We start from the raw sequence: 25,841 nt of genomic DNA, 5'->3' as shown, positions 1-25,841 counted from the left end.
TATCCAAAATATACGAAGAACTCATACAACTCAATAGCAAAAAAAAAAAAAAAAAGAAAAGAAAAAAACTCAATTTAAAAATGGGCAGAGGATCTAAAGAGACGTTTTTCCAAAGAAAACACACAGATGGCCACCAGGCACATGAAAAGATGCTGAACATCACTAATCGTCAGGGAAATGCAAATCAAAACCACAATAATATATCACCTCATACCTGTTAGAATGGCTAGTATCAAAAAGAGAAGAAATAACAAGTGTTGGTGAGGATGTGGAGAAAAGGGAAGCTTGTGCACTGTTGGTGGGAATGTAAATGGGTACAGCTGCTATGGAAAACAGTATGGAGCAACCTCAAAAAATTAAAACTAGAACTACCACATGATCCAGCAATTCCACTTCTGTGTATTTATCTGAAGAAAATGAAAACACTAACTCGAAAAGATATCTGCACCCCCATGTTCACCGTAGCATTATTCACAATAGCCGAGATATAGAAAAAAACCTAATGTCCATCAATGGGTGACTAAAGGAAATGTGATGTATATATATGATGGAATATGATTCCACCATAAAAAAATAATGAAATCTTGCCATTTGCAACAACATGGATGGACCTTGTGGGTTTTATACTAAGTGAAATACGGTGGACAGAGAAAGACAAATACCATATGATCTCACTTATACGTGGAACAAAAAACAAAACAAAACAAAACAAAAAAACAACCAACAATAACAGCAACAACAAAAACCAAACTCACAGACACACAGATACAGAGAACCAATTGGTGGTTGCCATGGTCGGGTGGGGGCTGATGGGTAAAGACAGTCAAGAGGTCCGACCTTACACTTACACGTCCTGGGATGTCATATCCAGCACAGTGACTATACCGCTTCCCCGAAAATAAGACTGGTTCTTATATTAAGTTTTGCTCCAAAAGACGCATTAGGTCTTATGTTCAGGGGGTGTCATCCTGAAAAATCACGCTAGGGCTTAATTTCCGGTTAGGTCTTATTTTCGGGGAAACATGGTAGTTAATAATACTGTGTTATATAATCACAGTATGTACAGATATCGAATCACTATGTTGTATACCTGAAACTGGTATAATGTACCTGTCCATTATATCACAGCTTAAAAAACGAAATAAGCTAAATAGAACAGTGGCAACGGGAAACACGACACCTATTCAACAAATTGCTTGCAAAAGAGCACTGAGCAACTGATTTAGCTCTTCATCTTCTTACCTCCTATTCATCTTCTGGTTTAAGGTGAGGTGTCATTGCCCCCAGAAAGCCTGCCAGGGCCCCCAGGGCCAGGCTGTCTGCTCTCATGGGCGGCCCTAGCACCCTCTTACTTGCCTGGACATCATACCACGTTATGTTATCACTGCCCTTTGTTTATCTGCATCATGCTCCCCACCTAGACCATAACCCTCACGGCCGACTGGTCCTCAGACACGTTCCCAGTACCAGCACAGCCCAGGACAGTGCAATAAGTACATGAGGAATGCATGAAGGAGCCACTTTATTATAAATAACAAACTTTTCCACTGATGTAACAAAACTATAGGACGTGCACCCTTAATGGTTTTATGCGCCGTATGTGACTGGGTCCCTTAGGAAACCTCCGTCATACCATCCACTCCCCTTGCAGCGGGGGCTCAGCACTTTAATACACCCCAGGAATTGATCAAACTTCATAATTCATTAATTAAAAAATGAATGCTTTATTGAAGGTTTCATGGAAAAGCAGGGGAGAAGGTTTACAATCTCATACCACCAGCAAAACCGCTTGAAAATCCCTTGTATACTTTTCTTTCCCGTGAAATTCTCCCAGCACAGCTCCCTGGCCCTCTTCTCTGCTCACAGGCCCCCTCTGCAGCCTTGGGGCCCCCAGGACGCGGCCTTGTCCCCCCGCCCAGCCTTGCTCAGCTTCTCTCCATCTCCAGGATTTAGGCAGAAAAGATTTACTCTGACTCTCATTGGCCTTGTGACACAGCCCATCAAATAAATGCTTCTCCTTGAGATCCACCCTCATGACAAAGATGAACTATACGTCAGAAATAAGCACGTTTTCTCTGGAACATACTTTTAGATTGCAAGTTTAGAGAGGGTAGAGATTATGGTCACGTAACCCGCCAAGACTAATTCTACATCCAATCTACCTTCTGGGCCTCGACTCCTGAAAGGCTCACTGAAACATTGTTCCTCTCATTCTGAGGGTTCTGTGACAATCCCTCTCCACTCAGAAGTGGGAGGGACAGGGTTTGAACAGAAACTATTTTTAAGTATGTTCCAAGCACCTTGAAATACCTCTTACCATGTGGGCATAAAATACTATAAATGCTAATTGTCTCAGTTGAACCTTTTCAACCAGAGAAGCAGAACGACGAGGAGTTACATATATTAAGAGACTTACTAAAAGAAATTGTGCAGTTGTGGGGGCTGGCTGGGCGCCCCTTATCCAGCAGGCGGAGCGTCAGAGAGGAAGCTCGTCTGTCGGGCCGGATCCCAGCCCAGAACGGCTTCCTTGCCTTGGAGAAGCGTCAGGCCTGCTTTTTAGGCCTTCCACCTGACTCAGCCAGGCCCACCCACCTGAGCCGGCATAATTACCTTTCGCAAAGTCACCTGATCAGGGGCATTAACTATGGCTGCAAAATGCCTTCATAGCAAGGCCTTGCTCAGTGTTTGACTTTACTCAAACCGGGGACTACAGTCTAGCCAAGCTGACACATCAAAGAAGTGATCACACCGTAATAAAAACAGGAGGAAGTTGCACGTACTGCGCTAAACGCTTCACATATGTTACCGCCTTTATTTGCCACAACCAAGCAGTGTGGTATTATGTCCATTTTACACAAACTCATCAGGCTGATTAGAGGCCACGATGCCATTATACGGCAGCAGCTCACACTTCGATCCATTTGAGAGTTATTAGCCAACTGTTCTATGTTAATACGGAGAAACACGAAGGGCACAGAGGAAATCCTTCCTCCAGCATCTCGCCCTGTGGTCAAGAGCAAGAAAAGGCTCCTGGGTGGTGCCTCAATATCCCACCCACCGTCCGCCAGGGGGCGCACGTCCCACTTCCTACTGAAAGCGCTCATCAAGGGACCTCAGAGGCCGGTGACAGCCAGCGTTTCTCGGCAGCTGTTACCGCCACGTGGGGCTGGTGGATTCTTTGTTGGGAGGCCCATTCTGTGCACTAAGATGTTTAGCAGCATCCCTAGCCTCTCCCCACTAGATTCCAGTAAGCACCCCCATCCCTCCAATTGTGACACCCAAAAAAGTCTCCAGACCTTGCCAAATGTCCCTGAAGATGGGGGGCATAGCAAATCCAGTTAAGAACCACTGGGATAGACCAAAACTTAACATGGATGATGCCTACAAAAGACAGGTTGAGGCTACAACACAGTCATTCCCAAATAGAGGGCAGCGGTCTCTCCCCAGGGGAGCAGCCATCCTTTTGGAATACAGCGCTCTTTCTCACCTTAAGGCATATGCTGCCCCCTCTGCCACCCCCTCCCCTTCCCCTGGATAATATCCACTTATCGTTCAGATTCCCTGAGCCCCTGGAATCTGGGGGAGGTGCCCCTGCCATGTGTCCCCTCTCTGAAGCATTCACTGCCTGTTTCCTTACCTGCCCCCCCCCACTAGTGTACGTTCCACTCCAGCACCCGCTGTGTCTTCCTCAGAACCCTGTCCTGTATCTATCACAGAGCCTGAGACTCATGCCTAGTTAATGCTTTTTACTAGATAACCCTAAAATCTAAATTTGATTGACTGTTTACCCTGGTGCCAGGCACTGTGTTAAGAAAGAATGAAATTGTAAATGAGGGATGAATGAATGTTGAACAGGGAACCTCAGATAAGCTACGTTATTCATCACAGTCAGAAATGTACTAGTTATTTCAATACTGAGAGTATTCCTAACGCAAAGACTAACAATTTTCAAAGAATTGGTATCCTAGTGTGATGTTGTGACTTATTAATAATAAATACATGTTTTGGTCTTCGTCCCTAAAACCCTGGAATTTCCTGAGGGAAGAGTGATCTTTTGTTATGATTTGGTCTTTTGCCCTCAGTGTCTGAAATTGCCTCAGAGCCATAAAGGTGAATGGGTGTCCTGTTATTCGTAAGAAGCTTCTTTCTACCACACCTGAGTTTATGGGAACAAGGTGACTTCTGCAAATACCCCCAAAGACGGTGGGGACTTGTTACCAGGGGAACCAACCTGAATAGAGGGTTGGAACTTTCAGTCCCACCCCAATTTTCAGGGAGGCAAGAGGGACTGGAGGTCGAATCAATCTCTAATGGACAATGATTTAATCAATCGTGCCTATGTAATGAAGCTTCCATAAAACCCCAAAAGAATGGGGGTTCAGAGAGCTTCCAGGTTGGTGAACTAGAATATTGCCGCACTCGATACATGCCATTGTGGCAGGTCCCGAACTCCACAAGGGCAGAAGTTCCTTCGTTTGGGATCTCACCTTATGTGTCTCTTCACCTGGCTACTGATTTGTAGCCTTTAATATCCTTTGTAACAAACCAGTAATCTAGTGAGTAAACTGGTTTCCTGAGTCCTCTGAGCAGCTCCAGCAAATTAATCAAATCCAAGGAGGGCATGGTCGGAACCTCTGATTTATAGCCAGTCTGCCAGAAGCACAGCGAACAACCTGGATTTGAGATTGGCGTCTGAAGTGGGGGGCACTCTTGAGGAACTGAGTCTTGGACCCCTGGGATCTCACATGATCTTGAGCAGACAGTGTCCGAATTGAGTTGAAGTGTAGGGCACCCACTTGGTGTCCAAGAATTGCTTGGTGGTGTGGACAAAACCCAACACTTTGTAACTGGTGCCAGAACTGGACCTCTCAAATGCATTTTACATGAAAACTTCAGTGAACAGAGTTTGTCCGTCTGTAATGATACAGGGGACCATTTAAGGTATTTCCATCTGGGGTAGCCAGTTAGCTCAGTTGGTTAGAGCGCGGTGCTGGTAGTACCAAGGTTGCAAGTTCGATCCCTGCATGGGCCACTGTGAGCTGCGCCCTCCATAAAAATAAAAATAAAAAAGGTATTTCCATCTGTAGAAACCATTATTAGGAACAGGAGTTACCACATGTCATTGATGGAGGGAAGAATCCTTCAATATTCAGTTCTTGTTAATAGGACACCAGATGAACAGCCTTTTCTGTGGCGAAGACATGGCTTCAACACAAGCTTAGTCACTTTTGAACCCCTGAACCATAGTAAAAGAGTCACCAAATTTTCCCTCCCCCAAGAGACCATTACTATGGGCCCCAAGAGACATTTCTCTTTGGTACGCAGCCTGGATTTTACACAAGGGACCAAAATGGTACATTATTTGAGACAGATCCATCAAAACTAATGAGCCCTCTGCACTTTATGGTTCTTCTTCTCTACCATGGACTATTATCAGCGACCTGCGAGCATTTCCCTTCCCAGAACTGCCTGGGGGCCTCAGTCACACAGCTAGGGCATGACTGCTTCCCAGGTCTGCGTGCAGCCCCGAATTTCTGCGCAGATGGCCATACTGAGGATCAACTCATTAGATGGCTCCAAAGAGCTCGCACAGTTACGGACGTGCCGTCTAGAAAAGCCCCAAGCCCCGCTAATCGCCCCAGTGCTCTTCGCTCAGCCCTGCTCCTGCAGGGGTACAGGGGGTGACCCAGAAGGCGAGGGCCAGGCGCGCTCCTGCTCCGTGCGCAGCGGCCATTTTGAAACTACAGAAGGTGAGCAGATGGAGAAGGAACCGCAGATGAATATTCATAAGAAGAAAATCAATTATCTACCTTATGTGCCACCTGCCCCATCAACCCAACTTAGCCCACAGCTGTGGGAGGCAGGGGGCGTACACACAAATCAGAGCCTTCACCTTGAAGGTTTTCAGAGTCCAAGGGTCCAATGCCAAACCTGGAATTTTGGGACGCCTGACCTGAAAGGATGGAATATGTTGTGTTCGTGACCTTTCCAACAGGAACCAAAGCCATAGAGAGACGGCATGGTGTAACGGAAAGGCAGGGCCTTCCAAGGCAGTCTGGCCTAGGCTCAAACCCCAGCATTGGCCCTTCTTGAGTCCTGCCCCATAACTTTGATTGAACTCGACAGGCTTCCCGGAGTCTGAGGCTCACTGTCCTCGCCCACATAATAGGGAGACACACCTACCTGTGTCCAGGGCGGGGGGACAGGGAAGAGGGACTAAGCTAAAGCAGACATATGCAGCACCCAGGCATGGCAGGAATGAACAACTATTAGATAGTTCTTCCTGCCGAGACGGATACCATGTCATGGGGAACAGATGAGATTTACAAGCATCAAACCATTTAAATTGACTGTCTGGTGATGGATAAAGATGTGTGATGCCTAAAAGTTATATGGCTCCACCATCGGACGTTTTAGTGGGCAGAGACATACATACAAGGTTTGATATTAATATAAAATGTTCCTTGCATATTTGGCAGTTGTTATCTCAAACAATATAGCTCCCTTAACAGATCCTATATTCCTGCATCCAGAGCTATTACAAGGCTAAGACCACCAGGATTGACTCAGCAGTACAAACTTTAGAGGACCTCAAAGTTACACGCTGTGCTTACCAAAGCATGCTACAAAATGGCAGAAATGAATGGAACCAGAGAGCCAAGCTCGAGGACCAGGACCCCCCCACACACTTCCCTCTCCTCCTCTCCCCAGCCCCACCCACACATCCCACCCTCCCACTCCCAGTGGGGGGCAAAGGACCACCCCTAAGCTGGTGTTTCCTACAAATACCCTATTCCCAACTTTCTCCTGAAGCCGTCCCAAAGCAGACTCTGGCTTCCTACAGTGAAAATTCCAGCTTTTAACATAATCCCTTAAATTATGATTTACAAATGGGAGGAGAGGAGAACGGTCGTTTAAAGAGGGGTCCTATGAATAAGACAATTTCTGTTCTTGAGCGCTTATGATTTGCATCCAGGCTGTCTTCTTTTTTGCTTGTCTTTTCTTTCTTTCCCCGGTTCATCTGTGTGGGTGTTGGAAACATAGACAGTGGAAGGAGGCAGAGAAAGGATTTGCATGATGGATCACCCCACCCGATAAACACCCGGGACACGTGATTCAATCGTGCCAAGAAAGAACTGAATTATTCTAATCAAGAAGGGACTTATTCCGACAGCTTTGTTCACAGAACCATCATAGGGAGCAAGTCGTTGGAGGCACCCACTCGGGCCCCTTCCTGCCTTTCAAACAGCCAGGTGGTCACTGTCATTACTGTCCCTCCCCACGGGGACGGCTCGCCAATGACCGGAGCCGTCTGTAACTTGCTTTTACATCTGCATTTCTCCCCCTCCTCACGGGGAGTGGGACACAAGCCTCCACACAGCTTCCCTCCTGAGACAGGTCTGTCCTCTCCCAATCAGTCCGCGGCACTTACTCCCCTCACGGACGGCCACTGCTGCCCCTCAGCTCCCACACTCACCCCGGCCTCCGAAAATCGAAATGGATAGTTTGGAAGAGAAAAGGCAGCAAACAAAAGACCTCTCGTCCATCCTCACCGCCTCTCCTAAGCAGAGGGGACAGACGCACACTCACCAGCCCACCAGCAGAAGCCTGAGGGCTGAACATCAGCCCTTGAACTCATGAAACTGCCTGCTTGACGGTGGGAACGAAACGCAGGTTTTCCCCTGAAACGCGGAGTTATGCAGGAGCGCCGCAAAGGGGAGGGGCAGCCTGGGAAAAGGAGGGAAGAGAAGGAAAAAAAGAAAATGAATGGGTGGTTCATAAAACCCTGCTGTTTCAGGTGGAGCCCCAGGTAGGTCTTCTTTCCACAAGTTCACGACCGATGTCCTCCACCACCGCCTGACTTCTTCTAAGGGCTTTGCGAAGTGCTAGGAGGAAAAGCGTACCTTCGTCCCTGCACACAGCTCTCTGGAAGCCCTCTTCTCTCACCCCCTGGGCCCACACAGCTTGGCCCCTGGGCCTCACCTGTCACATACGTGTCTCCCTCCTTCCAGCCCCTCTCTCCACGGCCCCTCAGTGCCCGGGACCCCTCCCCTGTGCTGCCTTTCGCTCGCAGGCCCGTATGCTCATTGGCTCTGCTCACCCCGTCCGTCTTCGTCTGTCACACTGCCCAGCCCCATCCATCGGAAACACCTGCCTGTCGAGTCCTTGAGAAACGGCCTCTATTCAAAGCACAAGAAGGAACCCATTAGGCTACAGAGCTGGCAATTGTCATCACTGTCCCCTGGTTCTCTTCCACAACATTTTCCTACTGTTATTATTCCATAGACACCCTGAGGAAGGTCATGGGGGTGACTGAGGCAAATAGGAAAAGCAACCAAATCTTCACGCACCCTGCTCTGGGGACACACGGGCCTGTGAAACAGGTCCAACCTCTCAAGTGACCTCAGGATCAGGCCCAGTGTTTATCAGCAGAGCCTGGCCCAGCTGGAGTCTCAACGCGAGACTGGAAGGTTATGTAAAAGGAAGACAGATGTGCCCCCTGAGAGTAGTATGGAGGTCAGCAAGTCACTTTGTCCAGCTTTAAATCTATAAGGTGTGACATCTTGGCAGCCATGGGGACCTCCCTTATTTTCTTTTTGATAGCAACTCAGGACATATTACAGCCTGGCTCGCTGTATATATTCAGGCCCTGACAGCTCCACAAAATGCCTTTCCCTACACAACGGGGGCATTCTCCATTGCAACCCACAACCCGAAGCTGGAACAGAGCTGGCATTCAGGCCCCAGTAGCAAGGCTGCTCAATCACAGCTGAGAAAAGGGCTCATTTGTCTGCTCTGAAAGTTCAGGAACCAGTAAGGATCCTGCCGTCACCTCCATGCTACCTGGTCGGGATACAACCATCATACCAACATTCAGCTTCAGACACTAGCGCCTGGCTTTGTGAAAGGCTGGACCGAGACTTCATTGCCTCCTCCCAAAACCAAGTGGATGAGATGTGAAATCCTGTGCCCCGCACATAAAACCTAGCCCATGATTCTCAACTGTGAAGGAGGAAGAAACTTTCCTCTACCCTTCTAGGTTCTTCCAGCTGGTTTAATAATTAAATTGATATGAGACAGAGTAACAAAAGAAATAGCCAAATGTAATTACGTACGTATGTGTGGGAACCCCACCTACAGAGAAAGTCAGAGACAGAGTTAAAATGAGGTGTATGTGGCATTCTGAGCTAAGGGTGAGGTAAGGAGCCTGAGGCTTAGAGGGGAGGAAGGTCACTACAGTTCCCTAAGAGCAGATGTGCAGTAATTAGATATCTGTCTGTGCTGCCCAATATCAGGTCATAGAAAGATATTTCTGATAATAACTCTCACAATGGGCAAGGCTCCTAATTTAAATTCTGGAAGGGGGAGATAAAAGATTCTCATGAGCCCGCAGGGTCTCCGTTGCCTTCAGCTCAAAATAACACACATGCCAAAGTGGTACATCTTGGGGAGGCCTATTCTGAATCCCTTCGCTCCCAAAGATAGTTTGGTTCTCCACACAGCGTAACATCTGCTATACTAAAGGTATCTGAACGTGCTCTTACCTACCCCTGTGTCCTGACTGTGGTCTTCCTTTCTCCTTTCCCAGCCCCCACCCCAAAGCCTGCAACCAGAAGCTAGTGTTTGGCCTCCAGGGGAGGTTCCTCCCCCGCCCTCACTGGCTGTGGGAACCTCCTCACTGCTCTTGCTGGGGCTGTTACCTCTGCCTGGACTGCCCTTCTCGCCATGCCTGCCCTTCGTCCAACAAGAAATTCCCACTTCCAAACTCAGCGGGGAGGCCTTCTCGAACCCCGACTGCCAAGTCTTGCTTACCACTCGCTGCCCCCCCACCTTGGAAGTCCCTCTCCTAAAGCGCTGACTACACTGTTCTGCAATTACATGTGTGCCCCCCCACACACACGGATGCTCACCTCCTTGGGGACAGCAGTATTTTATTTTGTTCATTTTTATTTTAAAATTCATGTCTGTGGCCCAGCCAGCACAAGAATTGTAGATGAAACGAATACGCTGAGCAAGGCCATGGTCTCTCTACTAAATTCTTCGGCTCTGTCCTGACACCGGCACCAGTCAGCAGGAGCTGTGTCCTGCGGTGACATTCAGAGAAATCACAAGGACGGAGGCTCAGCTCCCCTGACTGCGGTCCGCCACAGGCCACAGAAATGAAACCTTTTAAAACTGTGCTGTAAAGCCAGGCTCGGACAAAAGCCCCTCTGTAACACCAGGGGGGTTGACAACATACTATGAGAGACTCAGAAGGGTGGAAATGCCCCTGCACGGTAGGAGACGAGCCCCAGACCCTGACTGCTCAGCCGCAATGTCCTCTGCCAGTCCAATAGTCAGCTCCATGAGCCCCAAATCAGCCCCTGCCTCCCGAGGGCCCTGAGGCAGAAACACCTCTCATGTGGGCATCTGCGGGGAGGTGACAAAGACCAGTGGCAGCATGGGAGCTGGACCCTTCATCAGACAGTTACCCTGCCGGCGTCTGTTGGCAAACTATTCCCCTTGACAGAAGTTGGGGATACATTTCATAACCCGCCAGAGCTTCAGCAGATGGAAAAGGGGGACGACCTGATGAAAGAACTACTTGAAATAAGAGGATCCTAATAAAGGCTGTGGGCCTCTGAATATCCATCCAAACATCACTGTCCTCCTGCCCCAAGGGCAGCTGCCTCTGCACCACAATGATCCTGAAATTTATGGGGCCTGGCCACCTCTCAAACATTTCTCTTGGCAGAGATAGAGTCCTGCAAGGTGGAAGATCTTGACTGCATTCATGGAGAAGAAAAAAATAATACTCTTACATCTGACTGACCCTCAAACTAAGTCCTTTAGCATTTCCCATCCACCCCTTTCCACCTCCTTGGTCAAAAATGGGACAGGCATTACGAAGTGTGGCAAAGTGAAAAGAGAATGTGATCTGGAGTTACACAGACCAAGGTTCAAATCTCCCCTCCACCATTTACTAGCTGCGTGACCTTGAGCAAGCTCTTTGACCTTGCCAAACCTCAGCATCTTCATCTGTAAAATGGGAATGAAACTACACAGCTCAGGTCACTGGAAGAAACAAATGAGACGATGTCTATAAAGCCTCTAGCAGGTTTCCTGCAATGGAAGAAGCTCAGTAAATGTTACTCCCTTCACTCTAACCCAAGCTCCCAAAGTGCAGGTGCTATATGTGTACAAAGGGTTTCAGAGTCAGTAAGTTTGGTAAGTGCTTGGTTAGACAAATTGATACCTGTTTCTCCTCTGCAGGGCTTCTCAGAGCCTTTACTCTGCCAACATGAGCTGTGAGTCCAGGAGGTTACTATAGTCTGCAGGCTTCCCAGGCCACTGTGACCACAAAACCCATGGTACATCCCTCAAGGGCAGTGCTCTTTGGCTTATCACTTAGGAAACAACGCTCTAAAGTAAAGAAAATAGAGCAATTAAATGTCGCACTACTCTGACGAATCCCTTCTTCTAGAATCTGTAAATGGTCACTGTTTCCACTGAGGGAAACCATCACCAAAAAAGAGAATCCAATCTCAGCTTTATTCCCCAAAACTATTGCATAAAATGGCTGCTTGTCACAACCCTGACCTTTCCTAGCCATGGACCACCCAGCCGTACCCTCAGCCCTCACTTACTTCCCTGGAAGGAACTGGCGCCACAAGTTAAAGCAGAGAGGTGAGTGGCTAAGCAGTTTTGAGGCTCTTGTCTGATTTTATGCCTCCCACACAAATGTACTCTAAATAGGGATTTCTGGGCCAATTTGTAGCTGCAGAGGAATTTTCAGCCACCTTATTAACTGCTCACACCCCCGTAAGGGATGCAGGCTAACGACTCAGGCCTGATTGACAGAGTCAGAAGCAGCTCAACCAGAGAACCAACGGCCACGGGAAGAGGGCACAGCCTCCCCAAGGCTGTCGTTTAGCCCGAAAAATGTATTCCATTGTCATCCGCACTTGTACCCATCAGTTATGGATCCTGGCAGGTTGTGAAATAAGCTGGCCTGCTTGCAACTAGATTTCGTTTTGCAGAGGAAGGAAATTAATATGCACACTCACTCGTTCCCAAACTATCTGTGGTGTGAAGGGCCACTCTGGACACTCTGTCCAATAAAGCCTAGAGACCCGCCTGATGGCTTTACACTTTAGTTTGTGAATAAGACGCAAGGACAGTTTATCCCTTCGTGCAGACGAGAATGTCAGACAGCTCACCTTCACCACTGTCCCCTGAATCCCACGGCACGCTTAATCCCGCCGCTAAGTCAAGTGTGACACACAGCCGTATGGACGTGGAGAGGTGGACGGATTGGAAAAAAGAGCTTTGAAAATAAGGGTTCATGTTACCAAGTATCAACCTCAAAATCCGCCTCTCCTCGCATTCCCACTTCTTTTCCCCTCGCTGCCCCCTCCAGCAGTGATTCTCTACTCTTAGTAACATCCTGTGCCCAGAGAAGTGCCTGGCTCCAGTGACACACAAAGTCATTTCTGCAAAACGAAAAGCCAACCATTGAGCACTTGTGTGGACAAGTTCTATGTGGGGATCTTATCCTCACACCAGCTCTGCAAAACAAGTCTTCCCATTTAATAGATGGTAAAATCGAGGCTCAGACAGGTGAAAAACATACCCAGGGACATCCTCGCAGCACCTATGTCACAGGCGAGGCTAGAAGTGACTGGGGAAATGGACAGCCAACCCCCCTCTGTCTGAAGTGGAGGGCATCTGCCTCAGTCATTGTTGGGTGGCCATTCCAGAATCTTTGAACATCCCTGAAAATGGAAAATGTACGGATGTTCCTATTGTAATCTCGCAGCAGTAATTCCTCTCATTCATCAACTGCTTCCTATTGGCCGGGCGTTATTCTACTTCATTTAGATCTGTCATCTAGCTAGTCCCCCCACAACCTAATTAACTAGGTAGGATTCTTGTCTCCCATTTCACAGAGGAGAAAACTAAGGTACATAAAGGTCACATGCCTTTTCACAAGTTTAAGAGCCAGAATTCAAATCTGGACAAGACAGGCTAGCTCCAGAGCCCACACAAACTCTAAGCCATCCTCCTATTTATCCTTTCATAGAAGTTCAAAAATTTCCCCCCATTAAACTGACTGTTCTTGTGTAGTGACCAGATTTTACTCATCTTGTATAAATGTGTATAAACACACACACACACACACACACACACACGCTTAGCACAAAGCAGACATAATACATACTTAATAAACATTTAATTTCTTACATTAATTAACCCCACAGGTTTCTTGTGTTACATTCCCATTTTTTGGTGAGAAAATCGTGTATTATTTGGGTCCCATTTTCTAGGCAAGAGGTTATCTCATCTTTCCAAGGACTCATCACAAAATGAAAAGGGAGTCCACGTGGAACAAAACTCCAGAAGCCATGACTGACAAGAGACTCTTCCTAACCAAACACGTGTAAACCCTCAGGAGGAAGTTTAGGAAAACAACTCGGAGAACCAATGGGAGACGACCTCACCAAGGACCCAGAAGCCAAGGAAATCCTATGAAGGGGATCCGTTCCGAGGATTGCATCCTTCGGCGACTTCGTCACGTGGGGACGTCACTTACACACACCTAGGTGTCTTGCCTCCTACACCCCAGGCTGTGCGGTGTCGCCTTCCGCCCCCAGGCTGCAAGCCTGTACAGCGTGGGACTGCACTGAACACTGCCGGCAATTGTCACACAACGGTAAGTCTGTGTGTCTGTGAACACAGAAAAGGTACAGTAAGAACACGGTATGAAAGATTAAAACATGGTCCCCTGCAGAGGGCACTTACCAGGAGTGGAGCATGCAGGGCTGGACGTCTGGATTAATTGGCAGCTGCAGAAGCAAAGCACTTGGCTGGAAAGACGGTTTAGGAAGCAGAGCACCTGTGGAGAGGGGCGGCTTCAGGAAGGAATGGAGGCAGTTCTCGTGGACTCCTTCCCCCTAAGTCCCCGATCTCATCTCTAGTTTACACTCCCCACATCTTCAGTCTCGAATCAATCACCAGATGTGGTCACTGATTCGCCCCACACAATTGATCACTTTTAGGGCTTGCTTTTCATTCTTACCGCCATCGTTCACGACTAAATTATTACAAGTCTTTTTATCTATAAAATAGGATACAATATGTTTGTTTTAATGTTCAAACCACAATCATGCTGAGCCCCTGCCTGCTCGGATTAGCAGGACAACCAATCTTTTCCCATCGATCCCCTCCGGCAACACTGCCACGCGCAACGTGCGGCTCTGCACACGGTGCAGGCAGAAGGAGAATTCCGGGAGGCCTGTTCTCACAAACACTCACCCCCAGAGTCTGTCTCTGCTGCCCCTCGCCCCTTTGCTGTCTTAGGGCAGAGACCTGGGGGCCCTTCTGGAGCCCAGAGAATGAAGGCAGTGCGAAGAGAAGACCCGTAGCCACAGCTGCTGTGCCAGCTCTCCATACACACCCACAGATCCCAAGGCCACCCGATGTCCCTTCTGACCTGCTCAGTCAGCAGAAAGAGCCTGGACCCCGGGGCTATGGCTTTTAGCAATGACCTTCCTCTGGCCCAGCTTCCTTCCTCTCCCAGCCCTACTGCCATCATGAAACAACCCCTGCCCTCAGAGCACACTCCACGAGGGCATGCTCCAGCTGTAATCCATCCACTCTCTGGCCCCATTCAAATCTAACTCTTATTTCAAGAACTCATTTTCCACCTTCTCCATGAACTTCCACTGACCACCTGGTGTCTCTTCTTCAAACCGAGCGTGTCGTCTCTTCTTACTGGGCATTTGTGATATTTCTTCCCATTATTCATTAACTCCCGTCTGGGTAAGTCTTCGTCTCACAACGATATTGTCATTCCCCGAGGGTAACAACCATGGCCTACACTTTCTGGCATCACTCTAGGTTACCTAGGACAGTACGTTTTGTAGAAAAGATACTTGAATAAATATGTGTTGATTAAGGCATAAGCTTCAGTACTACAAGGCAGCAGGAAGAGCTCAGATCTGAGGTTAAACCCACGTACATTCTGAGCTGCATACGGAGAAGCAAGGTCACCCATGAAGACATCGCTAAATCAGGGCTAACTGCAGCTACGTGACAGGCTGGAGATGAGGGGTCAGTGAGATAAATGTACACGAAGTACCCAATACGTACCGAAAACATAGTGTGTCCTCAACAAATGCTAATCACCTTCCCCAGCCACCCTACCCGACATTGACAAGTGTAGTTTACATTCCAAAGCGCCAAGATCCTGGAAGCTCGACTGTGGACCAGGTGTGAGAGACAAGGTGGTCTTTGATTCAAAGGGCACCTAAAACAAGGTTTGGGGAAAGGTGAAGTACTAACCAGCTGGAAATTGGAGTTCATTCAAGAACCATTTCCAACCCAAAGGGTGGACCAGAGAGGGGTGCAGGAGACTGTCCACCTCTCTGTCACTGCAAGAAGGTGAGTGTTCAACCTGAAAGAGTCTCTGACCCAGACAGGCCTAGTTTCACAGCCCCGTGGTTAGGGCTCTGGCCTGTGCTAAACCAAATGGAGAAAGATGGGGGCTCCCTCGGTCAGTTCTGGAACAGCAAGCTCACATCCCCCGTCCATGATGACAAACATCTTAACTGGCCATTAGGACAGCCACCCTCTATGACACCCACTTGAGCCCATGGCTATTTATAAATGAATGTTTGCAACTAGGGATAAAAATAAAGCTCTGTGCCTGCGTGGAGGAGGGTGTGTATGTGTATGTCCTCTGAAGTATCGTTAATGATAGAACAAGAACGCAATGCACCTTCTTTCCAGAGCAGCTTCCAGACACCTTATACTCTGAGGGGAAAGGCAGCACCTCTGCTACTCTCGGGGCAGCGGGGTTTCCTGCCCACCGCCTTTCTCAGCTGGAACCGAGGCAGCCTCGTGACTCCATCGCCCACTGGCCCTAGGACTTCCGGCCGTGATGCACCTTTGTCTCCTCATATGATACTTACCTTGCAGGTGCCTGTGAGGACTACACTGGGGAAAGTAACGTCCCTAAAATGCTCGCGCTTTGCCGGGTGCTCCCTCCATAATCGCTATCGTTACGTTATTATAAGTCAAGAAACGGAAGAACAAGAGAGCAAACTGTAACAATACGTTAAGGACCAGCAGAGACCAAGTCTAGACAACCACAAGCAAACCAAAAACGGGATTAAAGTGGTGGGAATGGCATTTGCCCATCGCCCTTCCAGTCCCCTACTCGGGTTCACACTTCCTCTGCCGTCATGTGTGGCTGTGTGGCCACTTTAGTGGCAAACCTTTTCTGTTTCAGATCTATGTGAACTTATTTGGAGCAGATCAGGCCCTTTTGCAACCTTCCTGCCCATGTTATCTATATGTTACAGATGACAGCACTGAGGGTTAAGTGAAAGACATTGCCAAGGTCAAAGAGATGGTTGGTGGCAGAGCTGGAACGCAGGACTATTGGATCCAATGCCACCCTCCCACCCCTGTCCCGCCCTCTCTTTCTAAAGCCCAGAACCACGGGGGCCTTCACAGTGGTGGCTCCAGAGCATGGAGACAAGGGGCAAGATGACGGGAACTGGCATCGGGGTCAGTGAGTGCCCCTTACAAGGGAGTTGGAGAGTCCCCACCGAGGCTGCTGTGTAAAGGGGCCCCTCACCATCACCCTCAAATCGTGCTTCCTGCGTTCCTGCCGTCACTGCCTCCTGTGAGCCACACCTTGCTTACCTTCTAAGGTAGGGAACAACAGTGATTCCTATCGTAACCGCTGAAACACCGGTGGCCTCACCACCTGACTGTGGGGCCGGGCCTCTTAAGTCAGGGAGAGCCAACCAGACAATGCAAAGTATCTACACATGACCACTGTCCATTTTACCCAACAGTCATTCCAGAGGAACGTGGGTGCCAGATCCCAGACCTATGGCTGAGCTCAGCTCGTCCTCATTCTCTCCTGAGGCCAGGCCTGCTGAATGGTTTCCTTTAATGGTGTATTTTTATCGTTTGGTATCTGTAGCCAGAGGCCCATGGGCAGTAAATGCCCTTTTCCATCAGTTTGACCAAGCAAATGTACCTGCCATGGCAGTATCTGCTTCACTGGGCTGCTGACTTATTTTAAGAAGTAGATCTTTCCTGTTACTTTATTTTTCACGCTGGGGTGCACGCACTACTCCAAGACTGACATTAATAATTTACGGGGAGGGCGGATCTTCCTCTCGTGTGAGAAGGTAGCGCCACCTAGCGTCCACTCACTCAACTGCAGCCAAATTAACTCACCGCGGTCACCTTAACAAGTGTGCCCTCAAGGAGAGCTTTTACACGCATTCTTCTTCTCTCACATAACAGAGAGGGCCTACCACTATTAAATTTATCTCACTTTTAAGACAAATAAGTTAAGACACAAGGCTCCAGCAAGAAAGCCGAGTACGTTTTCCACCTGCCAACTCGGGGTCATGCTTTCCCACTTCGGTGGCTGTCGTTTATAAATGATGAGCTCATGAGAGAGGAGAGCGAATGCAATGCCCAGGTGCCCAGAGCACAGCTGTGCAGAAAGACGGCCCTCCCGTGGGAACTGATGCAATCGTCTTCACTTTATTTAGCCTTTCATACCAGCGTCTCTAAGCGTTAAGTGCAGGGTTATCCTCACGGCACCTCTAAGACGTATGAATCCCAGTGTTACTGCCTGAAGGTTACCACAGAACTTATATGGCAAGAGGTGGAAACTGTGTCCCCTCTTAGCGACTGAGAGCAGAGTGGGGCTGTTCACTGTCTGCTGGCCTCCTCGCCAGTGCAAGACCCAAGAACCATCAACCTATTACACCCAACAGCTCTGGCCTTCAAGCTCCTGATTCTTCTCAAATGTCTAGATCGGCGTTTCTCAGCTTTGGCATTTTTGGGTGGGACCGCTCTTTGTTGGGGGAGGGGGCAGTTCTGTGCACTGTGAACGTTTGATAGCATCCCTCCCCACTAGATGCCACTAGCACCCTCTCCCCCCAGTTGTGACAATCAAAATATCTCATTTGCAGATGCTCCCTGGGGAGGCAAAAGCACCCCTGGTTGAAAACCACTATTCTAGAAGGCAAGTACACAGAAACATGAAAACAATAACTCAGAACAGCAGCGACTCCTGTTGCTACCACTTAAAAGGTATAAATGGCAGGCTAAGAGCTTTATGACTATCTTATTTCATCTTCACAAACAAGAAACCAGCCTGTGTTGACTCTCTAAGGAAATACTAACATTACAGATAACGAAACTGGAGCTCAGAGATATTAGGCAACGTGGCCAAGGTCGCACAGCAGGTGGTGGCAGATTTACCATTGAAAACCAGGCTTTTGTGACTCCAATACCTGAGCTCGTCACCACCTCCAGATCCTGGGACAGCAGACCACAAATGATTCTGGAACAGTCTTAATTCTTGACAGTCCTTCTAAAGCATGCTAGTACTATTCAAATAATACATCCAGATTTAGGTTTAAACACATAAACACTGTCGCATTCTGTGTAAAATAAACGCGAAGTGGCAGTGATGAGGAGATTTTGTTGTAGGGTAATGGAGACAGCCCAGGTCTGAGTTCACACCCTGGGGCCAAAGTCCACTGTGTGGCCTTTACTTTGGGTCAACTACTCAAGTCTCAAAGTCTCTGTTTATGCATCTCCGGAATAAAAAGGATTGGATAGACCAGGTTCTCACCGCTGGCTGCATATTATTATAACTTGGAGAGCATTTACATAGGAATGCCTAGGTCTCACCCCAAACACTAAAATTTCTGGGACCTGACCAGTGACATTTATAAGGTCCCCAGAGAGCTAACGTGCAGCCAGAACTGAGACCCATGCGACCAGATGAACTGTAAGACCCTCAAGTTCTAGTTTCCACCTTAGGGCCCCTCCCCTCTTAGCCTGAGGTCCACTAGGATCTTAGGAAACACAAGAGATCTTCCGGGGGCGGGGGGGGGAGGGGGGGGCTAGTTTCTGTCTCATAAGACTGTCCCAAAAGCCTTGAACAATTTCCCGGGACTCTTTCAGAGTCTCAACTGTCCTTTGGTCCCTGAACTAACCATTTCTAGCATCTCATCTGATCCACCAAGTATGGAAACCCCACCGCACTGTCCTATGGTACTGGAGGTTGGACCCTCCTTCTACAGCAGACTGCAAAGGGCAAGGGAACATGACAGACCACAGCTGTGTCAACTGAAAGACTATCCCCTTCCTGGCCTCGTTGCGCGCTGAGTGCTTGCCCTGTCTGACTTTAATAAGGTGAATTCTAATCTGTGGTCTTGCAGGAGGTGAGAAAAATCTCTCCTTTCTGAATATGACACAGTGCTCCCAAAGCGAGTGATAACGTCTCACTCAGCAGGTGCCTGTGAGGAGCTGTGCCTACGGAAACGGGGCTTTGGGCCCCACGGATGCCGTGCTCTTCGTCCCTCCCGCTGCCTCCTGCTGTCCCCCATGTCCCTGAGTGAGCCTCCTGCACTTGGAGGGCTCCACACAATACTTTTAGGTACAAACAGTAATACAAGTAATTTACATTGAGTACTCCACAGATGCCAGGCTCTGTGTGAAGGATTTACATGCGTTGTTTCATTTATTCTTCCCAAGTACCCACAGGAACCATATCTGCCTTGGCTCACCGCTGGCTCCCAAACTGGCAGGAGAAGAGCCAGAATTCAGACTCAGGCCTGTGCGTTTCACCTCTGCTCTGGGGCAGGGGTGAGTCTATGAAGAAGGATGAGAGACGGGTTCCTTGGAGGTGGGCGGGCCCTCAGGGAGTGGCCAGAGGGGACACAGAGGTGAAAATTTCAGGGGGAGAAAGGGGTTGGCGGGGTCCTGTGCTGCCAGGACACCAAGGTTTTATCCACGCAGAGGCCAGTGAGGGTCGTTCTGTGGAGCTGTGGGGGCAGAAGACAGATGGCAAGGGGAGTGGTGGGGGGTGAGGAACGCGGAGAACGAATGACAATAATTCACCAGAAGGAGGGGTAATTTTATTTCCTTGTGTTTTTTGGTAGAGAGACTCGAGCATATTAAAAGCTAAGAAGGGTTCGATGGAGAGGGAGAGGTGACTGTTCAAGGGATAAAGGGGTTCCCGAAGAGGGCAGATGGGGGAGGGATTGGCTGTCTTTGGGGTGAAGTACATCTCCTCTACCACAGTGAGAGCAAAAGCATAAAGTGGGCCCGACTGGAAGATCCAGGTGGGCAGTAGCTGAAGGCAAGGCAAGGCCGCCCCTGTGCTGGCATCCTGGCATCACATTGTACCCCCACACCCACCCTAGGAGGTCCGTACCCCCTCAGCCCCTCTGTGCAGATGAAGGACTGGAAACTCAAAAGTTCGGTGACCTCAGTGCCGCCAGCAAGGGGCAGAGCTGGACTGGGAATCGGGTCCCTCCGACCCCAAAGCCGTGGCTTGCCCCGGGGCAGCCTGTCACCCTACGCAGCTCAGCAAAGACAACTGGAACCAGGTGTCTCCAGATTCAACAGGAGGTCCTCCAGACCCCCAGGCCCCGGATGTTTCCACCGCCCTCCATGGCCACCTGCATTTCTGGCCTGGAAGTGCTCAGCCCTCACCTCCCCACCCTGCCCGGAGTGAACTAGCCTTTGTTCACAACCGGACAGGAGGCTCAGTGGAGCCCACCGGAAGAAACTTGGGGTTACGACGTTAGTTCTGCACGCCAGGAATGAGGAGGCGGGGCTAGGGGTGCATCTTCTCCATCCTTCTCTCCTGTTCTCCCCCCTCCAGGCGTCTCCCTCCCAGAGCACCCTCCACACCAGCAAGTCCAGTCCCACTGCTAACTGGCTTTGCACCGACCCAACAACATCCTGCACGGCAACCATCTCCAGACTCAAGTGAAGTCCATCCGCCAATGCCACCCAAAAGCCCAGTAGACTGATGAAAATTGAGGGCAGCAGCGTAGAACACCGATCTCGCCCCCCCCCCACCATGACCAAAATGAAATATACACGTGTAGAGAGGCAGCAATCACTCCCACGACACGACCGAGTGCTGAAGGGACAGCTCTGACAACAAGCAAGAGAAGGAGACCCATGGAAAAGGCTGGGAAGCTGAGGGGACCCCCGGGAGCTGCGGGAACCCTCCGGGGCAGAGCAACGGTGAGCACCACTATTTCCCCTGCACTTGGCCGGGACAGGTGGGCGCTCTATTGGGGGCTTCGGCCCACCTGCAAGACCCGGGCAGGGCACGCACGGTGGCTTCGCCTGGAGCCGTCTGCCTCCGACAGAGGGCGCACGCGGGACCAGCAGGGCGTCAGCACCGTCCCCCGGCCTCCCTGCACCGGCTCCTCCCCGCGGGCCCGTGCCCCAGGCGGCGTGAGCGCATGCCCGGCTCCCGTGCCCCAAAACTACCCGGCCCGTGGAGCCTACACAGCGGTCACTTCTACAGGCCCCGCTTTCAGCCAACAAACCAGAGCGAGGCTGGAGACCAGGCCGGGCGCCTCGGGAGCTCGGGGCATTGTGGGAATTCTCCCGGCCTCGGGCGCAGGTGAGCACCATTATGTATGTCCACAGGTGGGCGGGGCTCCACCCAGGTGGGCGGGGCTCCATCCAGGTGCTCTGGCCTACCTGAAAGGTCACTGTAGTGTGTTCCCAGACACATGGCCCTGGAAAGGGAGCAAGCGGGATCAGCGGGCCACCTGGCCTCCCCACGCAGAGCTGCTCCCGGGCCCTTCAGCACCTTCACCTGCTCGGCTCCTACCTGTCTGCCAAAACCACCGGTCACACACAGTCTGCACAGAGCCATTTCTCCAAGGCTAGAAAAGGCAGCTATTTTGTCTAATTCATATAAGCAAACATAAAAAGTCAAACAAAATGAAAAGATAAAAGAATCTCTCTCAAATGAAGGCATAAGAAATATCCCCAGAAAGAAACCCAGAGGAAATGAAAAAAGTAATTTGCCTGCTAAAGAATTCAAAGAAATGGTCATAAGGATCCTCCCCAAACTTAAGGGAACAGCAGAACTTAGGGAGAACTTCAACAGTCAGAAAGTATAAGAAAGAACCAAGCAGACATGAAGAATACAACAACTTCAATTAAAAAAAAAAAAAAAAAAAACCGCATTAGAAGGAATCGACAGCAGATTAGCTAACACAGAAGAACGGATCAGAGACCTGGAAAACAGACTAGTGGAAATCAACCAACCAGAGCAGCAGAAAGAACAAAGAACTTTTAACAAATGAGGATGGTTTAAGGGACCTCTGAGATAACATCAAGCATTCAAACATTCACATTATAGGGATCCCAGGAGGAGAAGAGAGAAAGGAACAGAAACTTTATTTAAAGAAATAATGGCTGAAAACTTTCCCAACTTGGGAGAGGAAACAGACATCCAAGTCCAAAAAGCACAAAGAGTCCCAAACAAGATGAACACAGAGAAACCCACACCAAGACATATTGTAGTTAAAATGGCAAAAGCTAAAGATAAAGAGACAATCTTGAAGGAAGCAAGAGAAAAATAAATTACATACGAAGGAAACCCTTTCTATAAGTAGAAAGGGAAAGGCCATAAACAGAAATAATAAAATATGAGAAAGGGAAAAACTTCACAGGTAAAGCCAAATATTCAATAAATACAGGAAATCAGACATTTAAAAAGCTACTGTGAAGGTTAAAAGAAAAAAGTATTAAACTTAAACTATAATAAGTAGTTAGGAGATACACAACACAAAAAGGTCTAAAATATCACATCAATAACACAAAGCATGGAGGGAGGAATAAAAATGTTGCCCTTATAGAATATATTAGAACTTAAATGCCTATAAGATAAAAATAGACTGCTATAGATAAAGAATGATATACATAAACCTTATGGTAACCACAAACCCAAAACCTACAAAAGACATACAAAGAACGAAGAGAAAGGATCGTAAACAAACAGCAAACCACAAAGGAATAGGTAAAGAAGAAAAAAGAACAGAGGACAACTATAAAAACAAGCTAAAAACTATTAACAAAATGGCAATAAGTCCATAATTATCAATAATTATTTTAAATATAAATGGATTAAATGCTCCAATAAAAAGACACAGGGTGGCTGAAGGGATTAAAAAAAACCATGGCCCACCTATGTGCTGCCTACAAGAGACCCATTTCAAAGACACATACAGACTGAAAGTGAAAGGATGGAAAAAGATATTCCATGCAAACAGAAACAGAAAGAAAGCTGAGGCACCATACTTGTATCAGACAAAATAGACCTTAAAACAAAAAATGGGGAAAAAGACAAAGAAGGACATTACATAATTATAAAGGGGTCAGTCCAAAAGGAGGATATAATCATTGTAAGTATCTGCACACCCAATCCAGGAGTACCTAAGTATGTAAAGCAATTATTAATGAACATACCCATAAAGGAAGAAATCCACAGTAATACAATAATAGTAGGAGACTTTAATACCCCACTCACATCAATAGATAGATCATCCAGATATAAAATTAATAATGAAATCATGGCCTTAAATGTCACATTAGACGGAACTAACTGACTTAATAGACATTTAATCCAAAAATTGCAGAAAACACATTTTTTTCAAGTGTACATGGAACATTCTCCAGATAGGTCGCATATTAGGCCAAAAAACAAGCCTCAATAAATTCAAGAAGATTGAAATCATATCAAGCATCTTTTCCAATCGCAGCGGCACGGAACTAGATGTCAACTACAGGAAGAAAACTGGAAAAAGCACAAATATATGGAGACTAAACCACATGTTACTAAACAACAATGGACCAAAGAGGAAATCAAACAAGAAGTCAAAAACTATCTTGAAACTAATGAAAATGAAAACATAACTTTTCAAAATGTACGGGATGCAGCAAAAACAGTTCTAAGAGGGAAGTTCATAGCTATACAGGCCTACCTCAAGAAATAAGAAAAACCCCAAACAATCTAACTCTACACCCAAAGGGACTAGCAAAAGAAGAACAAACAAAACCCAAAGTAAACAAAAAAAAAAAGGAAATAGTTAAGATTAGAGCAGATGTATACAAAATAGAAACATTATTTTTTTAAAAATAGAAAAGATCAATAAAACTAAGAGCTGGTTCTTTGAAAAGAGTAGACAGACAAACCTTTAGGCAATCGCATCAAGAAAAAAAGAGGGAGAGCCCAAATAAATAAAACCATAAATGAAAGAGAAGTTACAACTGACACCACAGAAATACAAAGAATCATTAAAGAATACTGTCAACATTTAAATGCCGCAAATTCAACAATCTAAGACTGTACTAAACTCGATACAATGTATCATATAAATAATAGATTAGAGGCTTTTCTAAGACATAAAGGTGCTACTTATAATATAATCAGAACACAATTTCATTTTTGCATTTTTCCTTCCAGCCCTTGTCTATAGGCATAACTTACCATAGGTAAGATTCAGTGTTTTGTAATCCTAAACATAAGTTTAGATTCGGTTTTTTTCTGCTTATCATGTTGTAGGATTTTTCTCTAGCATTTATAGTCTTTATATGAATAACTGATATGGGACACAAGGTCGTTCTCACAGCCTGCCAAATAAAGCGGGGTTGTTTCCAATGTCCCTGAATCACAGCGTGCCAGGTAACAAGTGGGCTCCATAGCTCAGTGGTTAGAGCACTGGTCTTGTAAACCAGGGGTCGCGAGTTCGATCCTCGCTGGGGCCTCTTGCTAATTTTTTTTTTCCCCTTACTATCTTATGTAAATATGGAACAGAGACTCTAAATTGGAAAGGTCGTCTTTGAAAACGTTACTCGCGGCAGGATTAAAACTGACTCATCCTGAAATGCAAAGAACGGGCATCCTTACTGTGCTTTAGCTGTGACCCGGAAGAGAAAATCCTGGACCGCAACAAAGAGCAGGAAAGAGAAAAGCCGTCCTCGGCGACCCCCGTGCTGCCCTCACCTGCGGGCCCAAGCACTGGAAATGGAGGCACAGGCTCATTTTCAAGCCTAGGACCGGACTGAACGCCAGGAACGGGAGAGGCGTCCTCGCCGGGAACTCAAGCTCGGGCGAGCGGGCGGGCGGGCGGAGGCGGCGCTGCGTCTGCAGTTCGGCCGCGCGGCCGGCGGGCGGCGCTGTGGCGCCAGCTCCCGCGGCCGGCGACTGAGCGTCCCCACGCTCTGTCGGGACCCGCAGCGTGGCCAGCGTGGCCCGGAAGGAAGCCGGCGCTGTGGCTGCCACGTGGCAGCCTGGGCCTCCGAGTGCAGCCTGCGTCCCCGGTCCTGCCCTCTTCGAAAGGGAAGGAGAGGAACGCCCATAAATAAACAGCCCGGGCTGTTGGCAAGCGATGTTTGTAGTCATTCTCATTGCTCCGGTTTTTTTGTTTTTCCCCTGAATTCCAGAATGCGCGTGACTACAGAGTCAGAAGAGCCTCTTCTGGATGCATGAGATTTCCCCACCCACGATTTCTTTTCTTTTCCCACATCTCAGGGCTACAGCTTGATAAAGGACTGTCTGTGAAGTAGCCACTGACCACATGTGGCCACGGGTGCCTGAGATGTGGCTAATACGGATTGAGATGTGCAAAGCACACGTGGGATCCGTCAATTTAGTTCCAAAAAAAGAATGTAAACTATCCCATGAGTAATTTCTTAATTGATTACATGGTGAAATAATACTGTAGATATGCTGGATTAAATAAAACTACATAATTACATTCATTTTCACATTTATTGAATGTGGCTACTAGAAAATTTTAAATTACGTATGTGGCTTCCATTTGCAGCTCTCATGTTTCTGTTGGATGGGGTAGGTTTAGGAAGCCAGAGTCCTGTGACCTTGAGTTCAGGTTAATTCTTAACCTGTGATCACACCAGGTAAACTGGGGTAGGCAGAGTCTCTTTATCTCTGGCTCTCCCAGAGCCCATTACTATGTATGACAAGCAGTACG

General features: G+C 48.1%; 1 long non-coding RNA gene and 1 other non-coding gene across 5 annotated transcripts in view; one reads left to right on the top strand and one right to left on the bottom strand.

The window, feature by feature from the left end:
• LOC109451963 (uncharacterized) overlaps window positions 1-25,039 on the bottom strand; it is a 388,342-nt gene extending 363,303 nt beyond the window's left edge. For all 4 annotated transcript variants that reach the window (XR_012490909.1, XR_012490908.1, XR_012490907.1 and 1 more), the window contains exons 1-3: window positions 24,758-25,039; window positions 13,783-13,876; window positions 13,482-13,707 (exon numbers count right to left, since the gene is read on the bottom strand). This is a non-coding gene — a long non-coding RNA (uncharacterized LOC109451963). The remainder of the gene's footprint in view (window positions 1-13,481; window positions 13,708-13,782; window positions 13,877-24,757) is intronic.
• TRNAT-UGU (transfer RNA threonine (anticodon UGU)) lies at window positions 24,543-24,615 on the top strand. Its single transcript has one exon. It is a non-coding gene; the product is annotated as a tRNA-Thr (tRNA).
• Window positions 25,040-25,841: the final 802 nt, after the last annotated feature.

This window comes from Rhinolophus sinicus, linkage group LG12 (genome assembly GCF_036562045.2).
Source record: "Rhinolophus sinicus isolate RSC01 linkage group LG12, ASM3656204v1, whole genome shotgun sequence".
Lineage (NCBI taxonomy): Eukaryota > Metazoa > Chordata > Mammalia > Chiroptera > Rhinolophidae > Rhinolophus > Rhinolophus sinicus.
Note: the sequence above shows the minus strand (reverse complement) of the source record. Positions and strands in the feature narration are given on the sequence as shown.